General features: G+C 47.9%; 10 non-coding genes across 10 annotated transcripts; all 10 read right to left on the minus strand.

Moving 5' to 3' along the window:
* Positions 1 to 52: 52 nt before the first annotated feature.
* On the minus strand, positions 53 to 243 carry LOC142687609 (U2 spliceosomal RNA). Its single transcript, XR_012856818.1, has one exon. It is a non-coding gene; the product is annotated as a U2 spliceosomal RNA (small nuclear RNA).
* A 1,288-nt stretch (positions 244 to 1,531) lies between these two features.
* On the minus strand, positions 1,532 to 1,722 carry LOC142687612 (U2 spliceosomal RNA). Its single transcript, XR_012856820.1, has one exon. It is a non-coding gene; the product is annotated as a U2 spliceosomal RNA (small nuclear RNA).
* Positions 1,723 to 3,014: 1,292 nt separating this feature from the next.
* LOC142687613 (U2 spliceosomal RNA) lies at positions 3,015 to 3,205 on the minus strand. Its single transcript, XR_012856821.1, has one exon. It is a non-coding gene; the product is annotated as a U2 spliceosomal RNA (small nuclear RNA).
* A 1,292-nt stretch (positions 3,206 to 4,497) lies between these two features.
* Positions 4,498 to 4,688, minus strand: LOC142688034 (U2 spliceosomal RNA). Its single transcript, XR_012857203.1, has one exon. It is a non-coding gene; the product is annotated as a U2 spliceosomal RNA (small nuclear RNA).
* Positions 4,689 to 5,980: 1,292 nt separating this feature from the next.
* LOC142687614 (U2 spliceosomal RNA) lies at positions 5,981 to 6,171 on the minus strand. Its single transcript, XR_012856822.1, has one exon. It is a non-coding gene; the product is annotated as a U2 spliceosomal RNA (small nuclear RNA).
* A 1,286-nt stretch (positions 6,172 to 7,457) lies between these two features.
* On the minus strand, positions 7,458 to 7,648 carry LOC142687615 (U2 spliceosomal RNA). Its single transcript, XR_012856823.1, has one exon. It is a non-coding gene; the product is annotated as a U2 spliceosomal RNA (small nuclear RNA).
* A 1,300-nt stretch (positions 7,649 to 8,948) lies between these two features.
* LOC142687616 (U2 spliceosomal RNA) lies at positions 8,949 to 9,139 on the minus strand. Its single transcript, XR_012856824.1, has one exon. It is a non-coding gene; the product is annotated as a U2 spliceosomal RNA (small nuclear RNA).
* A 1,289-nt stretch (positions 9,140 to 10,428) lies between these two features.
* On the minus strand, positions 10,429 to 10,619 carry LOC142687617 (U2 spliceosomal RNA). Its single transcript, XR_012856825.1, has one exon. It is a non-coding gene; the product is annotated as a U2 spliceosomal RNA (small nuclear RNA).
* A 1,288-nt stretch (positions 10,620 to 11,907) lies between these two features.
* LOC142687618 (U2 spliceosomal RNA) lies at positions 11,908 to 12,098 on the minus strand. The gene has a single exon (XR_012856826.1). It is a non-coding gene; the product is annotated as a U2 spliceosomal RNA (small nuclear RNA).
* Positions 12,099 to 13,382: 1,284 nt separating this feature from the next.
* On the minus strand, positions 13,383 to 13,573 carry LOC142687619 (U2 spliceosomal RNA). The gene has a single exon (XR_012856827.1). It is a non-coding gene; the product is annotated as a U2 spliceosomal RNA (small nuclear RNA).
* Positions 13,574 to 13,962: the final 389 nt, after the last annotated feature.

A 13,962-nucleotide genomic window follows, 5' to 3' on the forward strand; every position in this document is an offset into this window, starting at 1 on the left:
ATAGCAAAGACAAAAAACACTTTTGGAATCTGCTTTTAGTCAACACATAAGGAAAGGGTGCACCGGTCCTGGAAATACTGCAATACCAGGTCAATGCGTGGAGTGGACAGAGCAAGCTCTATTTCCATCTCCCTGTTCTAAAAATCCATTTAATATATGGTCCCCAGATAGGGGACGTATCAGATATTAAACTGATAAGAACAGATACTACACTTGATCTTAGCCAAAAGGCCGAGAAGCGATAACCCGAACGGGCCGCGCGTTGCCCGAGCCTGCCCGATACTGCTGTTCAGCCCTTGCAGCGATTCAGCCTACTTCTAGGCAATTCCATGGGGCCCTGCAGGCTCACACACTCACAGCTACACGGGAGGTGAATAAAGGCCGGAGAGGAAGCCAGACAGGATTTGCTTCTTTTGCTTGCACCACAATGCAGTGCTGAAAGAGGAGGAATCTACATAAAAACGCCTTCCTGGCAACGCCCAAATGCCCTGCTGCCATGCAGATAAACACTGGCAGCGGCAGCAAGTGCATGCCCACAGCCACCCCTTGTTCCTTCACACCTTGTATCAGCTGTAATCCAGTCCAGTCCAGTGCTGCCTGCTGAGCAGCACTGACCAACACTGCCTGGGCCCAGGCTTTTATCTCTGAGGCCCCATTATGATGTCAGAAAGCTGGCTCTGGAATCCTGAGGGCTCCACTATGACACGTGCAAAGTTCCGTCTGAACTTTATATAAGACGGTGAGGCTCAGTCAGTCACTCAGTGTTGCCTGAGAGGGCAACACTGCAACAGCCGGCCGCCAGGCTGTCTTTTTTTTGCACAGCTAGTTGCCTCCAGGAGGCCACAAGAGGGAGACAAGGGACTGCAAAATGGAAAATAGGCATCCACCAACTTTACAGACAACTTCTCCTTGCTCCTACAACCTCCATCCTTGCACAGTTTGTTATTCTTCTAGGTAACATAGTAACAAATCCAAATTGCTGCTCTCTTTGTAGGCAAGCAAGGCTTTGTTGCAACTGCAATTCTTACTTCTTCTTGAAATGTAGGGACGACAGTACATTCCATCACATCCATCTAGTGTACACAGGTAGGTCCATTGTGGCGGGCAGGCGAGCGGGCGGGCTGCTTTATTGGCTGTTTGCTGTTCCCCTACTCCACTCCACTATTTGACTGTTGTGCTGCATCAATCAATCAATCAATCAATCAATCAATCAATCAATCAATCAATCAATCAGTGGCTGGCTCAGGTGCAGCTCTTTAACTTACCTAAAAGGGAGGGCGGAGAGAAGACAAGGAAGGTGAATGAGGTGTTCCAATGTGAAATGCCGGAAACACAGAAACACAGACGACACACAACAAGAGGTGGCAATCTATTCATTAATTGCATTTAATCAATGAGCTCATTATCACTCATGCATTGTCCAACAGGTGTTGAAATAATGGGATTAAAAGGGGAGATCCCTTCAGAAAGACAGAAACAATAGCAAAGACAAAAAACACTTTTGGAATCTGCTTTTAGTCAACACATAAGGAAAGGGTGCACCGGTCCTGGAAATACTGCAATACCAGGTCAATGCGTGGAGTGGACAGAGCAAGCTCTATTTCCATCTCCCTGTTCTAAAAATCCATTTAATATATGGTCCCCAGATAGGGGACGTATCAGATATTAAACTGATAAGAACAGATACTACACTTGATCTTAGCCAAAAGGCCGAGAAGCGATAACCCGAACGGGCCGCGCGTTGCCCGAGCCTGCCCGATACTGCTGTTCAGCCCTTGCAGCGATTCAGCCTACTTCTAGGCAATTCCATGGGGCCCTGCAGGCTCACACACTCACAGCTACACGGGAGGTGAATAAAGGCCGGAGAGGAAGCCAGACAGGATTTGCTTCTTTTGCTTGCACCACAATGCAGTGCTGAAAGAGGAGGAATCTACATAAAAACGCCTTCCTGGCAACGCCCAAATGCCCTGCTGCCATGCAGATAAACACTGGCAGCGGCAGCAAGTGCATGCCCACAGCCACCCCTTGTTCCTTCACACCTTGTATCAGCTGTAATCCAGTCCAGTCCAGTGCTGCCTGCTGAGCAGCACTGACCAACACTGCCTGGGCCCAGGCTTTTATCTCTGAGGCCCCATTATGATGTCAGAAAGCTGGCTCTGGAATCCTGAGGGCTCCACTATGACACGTGCAAAGTTCCGTCTGAACTTTATATAAGACGGTGAGGCTCAGTCAGTCACTCAGTGTTGCCTGAGAGGGCAACACTGCAACAGCCGGCCGCCAGGCTGTCTTTTTTTTGCACAGCTAGTTGCCTCCAGGAGGCCACAAGAGGGAGACAAGGGACTGCAAAATGGAAAATAGGCATCCACCAACTTTACAGACAACTTCTCCTTGCTCCTACAACCTCCATCCTTGCACAGTTTGTTATTCTTCTAGGTAACATAGTAACAAATCCAAATTGCTGCTCTCTTTGTAGGCAAGCAAGGCTTTGTTGCAACTGCAATTCTTACTTCTTCTTGAAATGTAGGGACGACAGTACATTCCATCACATCCATCTAGTGTACACAGGTAGGTCCATTGTGGCGGGCAGGCGAGCGGGCGGGCTGCTTTATTGGCTGTTTGCTGTTCCCCTACTCCACTCCACTATTTGACTGTTGTGCTGCATCAATCAATCAATCAATCAATCAATCAATCAATCAATCAATCAATCAATCAATCAGTGGCTGGCTCAGGTGCAGCTCTTTAACTTACCTAAAAGGGAGGGCGGAGAGAAGACAAGGAAGGTGAATGAGGTGTTCCAATGTGAAATGCCGGAAACACAGAAACACAGACGACACACAACAAGAGGTGGCAATCTATTCATTAATTGCATTTAATCAATGAGCTCATTATCACTCATGCATTGTCCAACAGGTGTTGAAATAATGGGATTAAAAGGGGAGATCCCTTCAGAAAGACAGAAACAATAGCAAAGACAAAAAACACTTTTGGAATCTGCTTTTAGTCAACACATAAGGAAAGGGTGCACCGGTCCTGGAAATACTGCAATACCAGGTCAATGCGTGGAGTGGACAGAGCAAGCTCTATTTCCATCTCCCTGTTCTAAAAATCCATTTAATATATGGTCCCCAGATAGGGGACGTATCAGATATTAAACTGATAAGAACAGATACTACACTTGATCTTAGCCAAAAGGCCGAGAAGCGATAACCCGAACGGGCCGCGCGTTGCCCGAGCCTGCCCGATACTGCTGTTCAGCCCTTGCAGCGATTCAGCCTACTTCTAGGCAATTCCATGGGGCCCTGCAGGCTCACACACTCACAGCTACACGGGAGGTGAATAAAGGCCGGAGAGGAAGCCAGACAGGATTTGCTTCTTTTGCTTGCACCACAATGCAGTGCTGAAAGAGGAGGAATCTACATAAAAACGCCTTCCTGGCAACGCCCAAATGCCCTGCTGCCATGCAGATAAACACTGGCAGCGGCAGCAAGTGCATGCCCACAGCCACCCCTTGTTCCTTCACACCTTGTATCAGCTGTAATCCAGTCCAGTCCAGTGCTGCCTGCTGAGCAGCACTGACCAACACTGCCTGGGCCCAGGCTTTTATCTCTGAGGCCCCATTATGATGTCAGAAAGCTGGCTCTGGAATCCTGAGGGCTCCACTATGACACGTGCAAAGTTCCGTCTGAACTTTATATAAGACGGTGAGGCTCAGTCAGTCACTCAGTGTTGCCTGAGAGGGCAACACTGCAACAGCCGGCCGCCAGGCTGTCTTTTTTTTGCACAGCTAGTTGCCTCCAGGAGGCCACAAGAGGGAGACAAGGGACTGCAAAATGGAAAATAGGCATCCACCAACTTTACAGACAACTTCTCCTTGCTCCTACAACCTCCATCCTTGCACAGTTTGTTATTCTTCTAGGTAACATAGTAACAAATCCAAATTGCTGCTCTCTTTGTAGGCAAGCAAGGCTTTGTTGCAACTGCAATTCTTACTTCTTCTTGAAATGTAGGGACGACAGTACATTCCATCACATCCATCTAGTGTACACAGGTAGGTCCATTGTGGCGGGCAGGCGAGCGGGCGGGCTGCTTTATTGGCTGTTTGCTGTTCCCCTACTCCACTCCACTATTTGACTGTTGTGCTGCATCAATCAATCAATCAATCAATCAATCAATCAATCAATCAATCAATCAATCAATCAGTGGCTGGCTCAGGTGCAGCTCTTTAACTTACCTAAAAGGGAGGGCGGAGAGAAGACAAGGAAGGTGAATGAGGTGTTCCAATGTGAAATGCCGGAAACACAGAAACACAGACGACACACAACAAGAGGTGGCAATCTATTCATTAATTGCATTTAATCAATGAGCTCATTATCACTCATGCATTGTCCAACAGGTGTTGAAATAATGGGATTAAAAGGGGAGATCCCTTCAGAAAGACAGAAACAATAGCAAAGACAAAAAACACTTTTGGAATCTGCTTTTAGTCAACACATAAGGAAAGGGTGCACCGGTCCTGGAAATACTGCAATACCAGGTCAATGCGTGGAGTGGACAGAGCAAGCTCTATTTCCATCTCCCTGTTCTAAAAATCCATTTAATATATGGTCCCCAGATAGGGGACGTATCAGATATTAAACTGATAAGAAAAGATACTACACTTGATCTTAGCCAAAAGGCCGAGAAGCGATAACCCGAACGGGCCGCGCGTTGCCCGAGCCTGCCCGATACTGCTGTTCAGCCCTTGCAGCGATTCAGCCTACTTCTAGGCAATTCCATGGGGCCCTGCAGGCTCACACACTCACAGCTACACGGGAGGTGAATAAAGGCCGGAGAGGAAGCCAGACAGGATTTGCTTCTTTTGCTTGCACCACAATGCAGTGCTGAAAGAGGAGGAATCTACATAAAAACGCCTTCCTGGCAACGCCCAAATGCCCTGCTGCCATGCAGATAAACACTGGCAGCGGCAGCAAGTGCATGCCCACAGCCACCCCTTGTTCCTTCACACCTTGTATCAGCTGTAATCCAGTCCAGTCCAGTGCTGCCTGCTGAGCAGCACTGACCAACACTGCCTGGGCCCAGGCTTTTATCTCTGAGGCCCCATTATGATGTCAGAAAGCTGGCTCTGGAATCCTGAGGGCTCCACTATGACACGTGCAAAGTTCCGTCTGAACTTTATATAAGACGGTGAGGCTCAGTCAGTCACTCAGTGTTGCCTGAGAGGGCAACACTGCAACAGCCGGCCGCCAGGCTGTCTTTTTTTTGCACAGCTAGTTGCCTCCAGGAGGCCACAAGAGGGAGACAAGGGACTGCAAAATGGAAAATAGGCATCCACCAACTTTACAGACAACTTCTCCTTGCTCCTACAACCTCCATCCTTGCACAGTTTGTTATTCTTCTAGGTAACATAGTAACAAATCCAAATTGCTGCTCTCTTTGTAGGCAAGCAAGGCTTTGTTGCAACTGCAATTCTTACTTCTTCTTGAAATGTAGGGACGACAGTACATTCCATCACATCCATCTAGTGTACACAGGTAGGTCCATTGTGGCGGGCAGGCGAGCGGGCGGGCTGCTTTATTGGCTGTTTGCTGTTCCCCTACTCCACTCCACTATTTGACTGTTGTGCTGCATCAATCAATCAATCAATCAATCAATCAATCAATCAATCAATCAATCAATCAATCAGTGGCTGGCTCAGGTGCAGCTCTTTAACTTACCTAAAAGGGAGGGCGGAGAGAAGACAAGGAAGGTGAATGAGGTGTTCCAATGTGAAATGCCGGAAACACAGAAACACAGACGACACACAACAAGAGGTGGCAATCTATTCATTAATTGCATTTAATCAATGAGCTCATTATCACTCATGCATTGTCCAACAGGTGTTGAAATAATGGGATTAAAAGGGGAGATCCCTTCAGAAAGACAGAAACAATAGCAAAGACAAAAAACACTTTTGGAATCTGCTTTTAGTCAACACATAAGGAAAGGGTGCACCGGTCCTGGAAATACTGCAATACCAGGTCAATGCGTGGAGTGGACAGAGCAAGCTCTATTTCCATCTCCCTGTTCTAAAAATCCATTTAATATATGGTCCCCAGATAGGGGACGTATCAGATATTAAACTGATAAGAACAGATACTACACTTGATCTTAGCCAAAAGGCCGAGAAGCGATAACCCGAACGGGCCGCGCGTTGCCCGAGCCTGCCCGATACTGCTGTTCAGCCCTTGCAGCGATTCAGCCTACTTCTAGGCAATTCCATGGGGCCCTGCAGGCTCACACACTCACAGCTACACGGGAGGTGAATAAAGGCCGGAGAGGAAGCCAGACAGGATTTGCTTCTTTTGCTTGCACCACAATGCAGTGCTGAAAGAGGAGGAATCTACAAAAAAAACGCCTTCCTGGCAACGCCCAAATGCCCTGCTGCCATGCAGATAAACACTGGCAGCGGCAGCAAGTGCATGCCCACAGCCACCCCTTGTTCCTTCACACCTTGTATCAGCTGTAATCCAGTCCAGTCCAGTGCTGCCTGCTGAGCAGCACTGACCAACACTGCCTGGGCCCAGGCTTTTATCTCTGAGGCCCCATTATGATGTCAGAAAGCTGGCTCTGGAATCCTGAGGGCTCCACTATGACACGTGCAAAGTTCCGTCTGAACTTTATATAAGACGGTGAGGCTCAGTCAGTCACTCAGTGTTGCCTGAGAGGGCAACACTGCAACAGCCGGCCGCCAGGCTGTCTTTTTTTTGCACAGCTAGTTGCCTCCAGGAGGCCACAAGAGGGAGACAAGGGACTGCAAAATGGAAAATAGGCATCCACCAACTTTACAGACAACTTCTCCTTGCTCCTACAACCTCCATCCTTGCACAGTTTGTTATTCTTCTAGGTAACATAGTAACAAATCCAAATTGCTGCTCTCTTTGTAGGCAAGCAAGGCTTTGTTGCAACTGCAATTCTTACTTCTTCTTGAAATGTAGGGACGACAGTACATTCCATCACATCCATCTAGTGTACACAGGTAGGTCCATTGTGGCGGGCAGGCGAGCGGGCGGGCTGCTTTATTGGCTGTTTGCTGTTCCCCTACTCCACTCCACTATTTGACTGTTGTGCTGCATCAATCAATCAATCAATCAATCAATCAATCAATCAATCAATCAATCAAGTGGCTGGCTCAGGTGCAGCTCTTTAACTTACCTAAAAGGGAGGGCGGAGAGAAGACAAGGAAGGTGAATGAGGTGTTCCAATGTGAAATGCCGGAAACACAGAAACACAGACGACACACAACAAGAGGTGGCAATCTATTCATTAATTGCATTTAATCAATGAGCTCATTATCACTCATGCATTGTCCAACAGGTGTTGAAATAATGGGATTAAAAGGGGAGATCCCTTCAGAAAGACAGAAACAATAGCAAAGACAAAAAACACTTTTGGAATCTGCTTTTAGTCAACACATAAGGAAAGGGTGCACCGGTCCTGGAAATACTGCAATACCAGGTCAATGCGTGGAGTGGACAGAGCAAGCTCTATTTCCATCTCCCTGTTCTAAAAATCCATTTAATATATGGTCCCCAGATAGGGGACGTATCAGATATTAAACTGATAAGAACAGATACTACACTTGATCTTAGCCAAAAGGCCGAGAAGCGATAACCCGAACGGGCCGCGCGTTGCCCGAGCCTGCCCGATACTGCTGTTCAGCCCTTGCAGCGATTCAGCCTACTTCTAGGCAATTCCATGGGGCCCTGCAGGCTCACACACTCACAGCTACACGGGAGGTGAATAAAGGCCGGAGAGGAAGCCAGACAGGATTTGCTTCTTTTGCTTGCACCACAATGCAGTGCTGAAAGAGGAGGAATCTACATAAAAACGCCTTCCTGGCAACGCCCAAATGCCCTGCTGCCATGCAGATAAACACTGGCAGCGGCAGCAAGTGCATGCCCACAGCCACCCCTTGTTCCTTCACACCTTGTATCAGCTGTAATCCAGTCCAGTCCAGTGCTGCCTGCTGAGCAGCACTGACCAACACTGCCTGGGCCCAGGCTTTTATCTCTGAGGCCCCATTATGATGTCAGAAAGCTGGCTCTGGAATCCTGAGGGCTCCACTATGACACGTGCAAAGTTCCGTCTGAACTTTATATAAGACGGTGAGGCTCAGTCAGTCACTCAGTGTTGCCTGAGAGGGCAACACTGCAACAGCCGGCCGCCAGGCTGTCTTTTTTTTGCACAGCTAGTTGCCTCCAGGAGGCCACAAGAGGGAGACAAGGGACTGCAAAATGGAAAATAGGCATCCACCAACTTTACAGACAACTTCTCCTTGCTCCTACAACCTCCATCCTTGCACAGTTTGTTATTCTTCTAGGTAACATAGTAACAAATCCAAATTGCTGCTCTCTTTGTAGGCAAGCAAGGCTTTGTTGCAACTGCAATTCTTACTTCTTCTTGAAATGTAGGGACGACAGTACATTCCATCACATCCATCTAGTGTACACAGGTAGGTCCATTGTGGCGGGCAGGCGAGCGGGCGGGCTGCTTTATTGGCTGTTTGCTGTTCCCCTACTCCACTCCACTATTTGACTGTTGTGCTGCATCAATCAATCAATCAATCAATCAATCAATCAATCAATCAATCAATCAATCAATCAATCAATCAGTGGCTGGCTCAGGTGCAGCTCTTTAACTTACCTAAAAGGGAGGGCGGAGAGAAGACAAGGAAGGTGAATGAGGTGTTCCAATGTGAAATGCCGGAAACACAGAAACACAGACGACACACAACAAGAGGTGGCAATCTATTCATTAATTGCATTTAATCAATGAGCTCATTATCACTCATGCATTGTCTAACAGGTGTTGAAATAATGGGATTAAAAGGGGAGATCCCTTCAGAAAGACAGAAACAATAGCAAAGACAAAAAACACTTTTGGAATCTGCTTTTAGTCAACACATAAGGAAAGGGTGCACCGGTCCTGGAAATACTGCAATACCAGGTCAATGCGTGGAGTGGACAGAGCAAGCTCTATTTCCATCTCCCTGTTCTAAAAATCCATTTAATATATGGTCCCCAGATAGGGGACGTATCAGATATTAAACTGATAAGAACAGATACTACACTTGATCTTAGCCAAAAGGCCGAGAAGCGATAACCCGAACGGGCCGCGCGTTGCCCGAGCCTGCCCGATACTGCTGTTCAGCCCTTGCAGCGATTCAGCCTACTTCTAGGCAATTCCATGGGGCCCTGCAGGCTCACACACTCACAGCTACACGGGAGGTGAATAAAGGCCGGAGAGGAAGCCAGACAGGATTTGCTTCTTTTGCTTGCACCACAATGCAGTGCTGAAAGAGGAGGAATCTACATAAAAACGCCTTCCTGGCAACGCCCAAATGCCCTGCTGCCATGCAGATAAACACTGGCAGCGGCAGCAAGTGCATGCCCACAGCCACCCCTTGTTCCTTCACACCTTGTATCAGCTGTAATCCAGTCCAGTCCAGTGCTGCCTGCTGAGCAGCACTGACCAACACTGCCTGGGCCCAGGCTTTTATCTCTGAGGCCCCATTATGATGTCAGAAAGCTGGCTCTGGAATCCTGAGGGCTCCACTATGACACGTGCAAAGTTCCGTCTGAACTTTATATAAGACGGTGAGGCTCAGTCAGTCACTCAGTGTTGCCTGAGAGGGCAACACTGCAACAGCCGGCCGCCAGGCTGTCTTTTTTTTGCACAGCTAGTTGCCTCCAGGAGGCCACAAGAGGGAGACAAGGGACTGCAAAATGGAAAATAGGCATCCACCAACTTTACAGACAACTTCTCCTTGCTCCTACAACCTCCATCCTTGCACAGTTTGTTATTCTTCTAGGTAACATAGTAACAAATCCAAATTGCTGCTCTCTTTGTAGGCAAGCAAGGCTTTGTTGCAACTGCAATTCTTACTTCTTCTTGAAATGTAGGGACGACAGTACATTCCATCACATCCATCTAGTGTACACAGGTAGGTCCATTGTGGCGGGCAGGCGAGCGGGCGGGCTGCTTTATTGGCTGTTTGCTGTTCCCCTACTCCACTCCACTATTTGACTGTTGTGCTGCATCAATCAATCAATCAATCAATCAATCAATCAATCAATCAATCAATCAATCAAGTGGCTGGCTCAGGTGCAGCTCTTTAACTTACCTAAAAGGGAGGGCGGAGAGAAGACAAGGAAGGTGAATGAGGTGTTCCAATGTGAAATGCCGGAAACACAGAAACACAGACGACACACAACAAGAGGTGGCAATCTATTCATTAATTGCATTTAATCAATGAGCTCATTATCACTCATGCATTGTCCAACAGGTGTTGAAATAATGGGATTAAAAGGGGAGATCCCTTCAGAAAGACAGAAACAATAGCAAAGACAAAAAACACTTTTGGAATCTGCTTTTAGTCAACACATAAGGAAAGGGTGCACCGGTCCTGGAAATACTGCAATACCAGGTCAATGCGTGGAGTGGACAGAGCAAGCTCTATTTCCATCTCCCTGTTCTAAAAATCCATTTAATATATGGTCCCCAGATAGGGGACGTATCAGATATTAAACTGATAAGAACAGATACTACACTTGATCTTAGCCAAAAGGCCGAGAAGCGATAACCCGAACGGGCCGCGCGTTGCCCGAGCCTGCCCGATACTGCTGTTCAGCCCTTGCAGCGATTCAGCCTACTTCTAGGCAATTCCATGGGGCCCTGCAGGCTCACACACTCACAGCTACACGGGAGGTGAATAAAGGCCGGAGAGGAAGCCAGACAGGATTTGCTTCTTTTGCTTGCACCACAATGCAGTGCTGAAAGAGGAGGAATCTACATAAAAACGCCTTCCTGGCAACGCCCAAATGCCCTGCTGCCATGCAGATAAACACTGGCAGCGGCAGCAAGTGCATGCCCACAGCCACCCCTTGTTCCTTCACACCTTGTATCAGCTGTAATCCAGTCCAGTCCAGTGCTGCCTGCTGAGCAGCACTGACCAACACTGCCTGGGCCCAGGCTTTTATCTCTGAGGCCCCATTATGATGTCAGAAAGCTGGCTCTGGAATCCTGAGGGCTCCACTATGACACGTGCAAAGTTCCGTCTGAACTTTATATAAGACGGTGAGGCTCAGTCAGTCACTCAGTGTTGCCTGAGAGGGCAACACTGCAACAGCCGGCCGCCAGGCTGTCTTTTTTTTGCACAGCTAGTTGCCTCCAGGAGGCCACAAGAGGGAGACAAGGGACTGCAAAATGGAAAATAGGCATCCACCAACTTTACAGACAACTTCTCCTTGCTCCTACAACCTCCATCCTTGCACAGTTTGTTATTCTTCTAGGTAACATAGTAACAAATCCAAATTGCTGCTCTCTTTGTAGGCAAGCAAGGCTTTGTTGCAACTGCAATTCTTACTTCTTCTTGAAATGTAGGGACGACAGTACATTCCATCACATCCATCTAGTGTACACAGGTAGGTCCATTGTGGCGGGCAGGCGAGCGGGCGGGCTGCTTTATTGGCTGTTTGCTGTTCCCCTACTCCACTCCACTATTTGACTGTTGTGCTGCATCAATCAATCAATCAATCAATCAATCAATCAATCAATCAATCAATCAATCAGTGGCTGGCTCAGGTGCAGCTCTTTAACTTACCTAAAAGGGAGGGCGGAGAGAAGACAAGGAAGGTGAATGAGGTGTTCCAATGTGAAATGCCGGAAACACAGAAACACAGACGACACACAACAAGAGGTGGCAATCTATTCATTAATTGCATTTAATCAATGAGCTCATTATCACTCATGCATTGTCCAACAGGTGTTGAAATAATGGGATTAAAAGGGGAGATCCCTTCAGAAAGACAGAAACAATAGCAAAGACAAAAAACACTTTTGGAATCTGCTTTTAGTCAACACATAAGGAAAGGGTGCACCGGTCCTGGAAATACTGCAATACCAGGTCAATGCGTGGAGTGGACAGAGCAAGCTCTATTTCCATCTCCCTGTTCTAAAAATCCATTTAATATATGGTCCCCAGATAGGGGACGTATCAGATATTAAACTGATAAGAACAGATACTACACTTGATCTTAGCCAAAAGGCCGAGAAGCGATAACCCGAACGGGCCGCGCGTTGCCCGAGCCTGCCCGATACTGCTGTTCAGCCCTTGCAGCGATTCAGCCTACTTCTAGGCAATTCCATGGGGCCCTGCAGGCTCACACACTCACAGCTACACGGGAGGTGAATAAAGGCCGGAGAGGAAGCCAGACAGGATTTGCTTCTTTTGCTTGCACCACAATGCAGTGCTGAAAGAGGAGGAATCTACATAAAAACGCCTTCCTGGCAACGCCCAAATGCCCTGCTGCCATGCAGATAAACACTGGCAGCGGCAGCAAGTGCATGCCCACAGCCACCCCTTGTTCCTTCACACCTTGTATCAGCTGTAATCCAGTCCAGTCCAGTGCTGCCTGCTGAGCAGCACTGACCAACACTGCCTGGGCCCAGGCTTTTATCTCTGAGGCCCCATTATGATGTCAGAAAGCTGGCTCTGGAATCCTGAGGGCTCCACTATGACACGTGCAAAGTTCCGTCTGAACTTTATATAAGACGGTGAGGCTCAGTCAGTCACTCAGTGTTGCCTGAGAGGGCAACACTGCAACAGCCGGCCGCCAGGCTGTCTTTTTTTTGCACAGCTAGTTGCCTCCAGGAGGCCACAAGAGGGAGACAAGGGACTGCAAAATGGAAAATAGGCATCCACCAACTTTACAGACAACTTCTCCTTGCTCCTACAACCTCCATCCTTGCACAGTTTGTTATTCTTCTAGGTAACATAGTAACAAATCCAAATTGCTGCTCTCTTTGTAGGCAAGCAAGGCTTTGTTGCAACTGCAATTCTTACTTCTTCTTGAAATGTAGGGACGACAGTACATTCCATCACATCCATCTAGTGTACACAGGTAGGTCCATTGTGGCGGGCAGGCGAGCGGGCGGGCTGCTTTATTGGCTGTTTGCTGTTCCCCTACTCCACTCCACTATTTGACTGTTGTGCTGCATCAATCAATCAATCAATCAATCAATCAATCAATCAATCAATCAATCAGTGGCTGGCTCAGGTGCAGCTCTTTAACTTACCTAAAAGGGAGGGCGGAGAGAAGACAAGGAAGGTGAATGAGGTGTTCCAATGTGAAATGCCGGAAACACAGAAACACAGACGACACACAACAAGAGGTGGCAATCTATTCATTAATTGCATTTAATCAATGAGCTCATTATCACTCATGCATTGTCCAACAGGTGTTGAAATAATGGGATTAAAAGGGGAGATCCCTTCAGAAAGACAGAAACAATAGCAAAGACAAAAAACACTTTTGGAATCTGCTTTTAGTCAACACATAAGGAAAGGGTGCACCGGTCCTGGAAATACTGCAATACCAGGTCAATGCGTGGAGTGGACAGAGCAAGCTCTATTTCCATCTCCCTGTTCTAAAAATCCATTTAATATATGGTCCCCAGATAGGGGACGTATCAGATATTAAACTGATAAGAACAGATACTACACTTGATCTTAGCCAAAAGGCCGAGAAGCGATAACCCGAACGGGCCGCGCGTTGCCCGAGCCTGCCCGATACTGCTGTTCAGCCCTTGCAGCGATTCAGCCTACTTCTAGGCAATTCCATGGGGCCCTGCAGGCTCACACACTCACAGCTACACGGGAGGTGAATAAAGGCCGGAGAGGAAGCCAGACAGGATTTGCTTCTTTTGCTTGCACCACAATGCAGTGCTGAAAGAGGAGGAATCTACATAAAAACGCCTTCCTGGCAACGCCCAAATGCCCTGCTGCCATGCAGATAAACACTGGCAGCGGCAGCAAGTGCATGCCCACAGCCACCCCTTGTTCCTTCACACCTTGTATCAGCTGTAATCCAGTCCAGTCCAGTGCTGCCTGCTGAGCAGCACTGACCAACACTGCCTGGGCCC

This window comes from Rhinoderma darwinii (genome assembly GCF_050947455.1).
Source record: "Rhinoderma darwinii isolate aRhiDar2 chromosome 5 unlocalized genomic scaffold, aRhiDar2.hap1 SUPER_5_unloc_24, whole genome shotgun sequence".
NCBI classification, from domain to species: domain Eukaryota; kingdom Metazoa; phylum Chordata; class Amphibia; order Anura; family Rhinodermatidae; genus Rhinoderma; species Rhinoderma darwinii.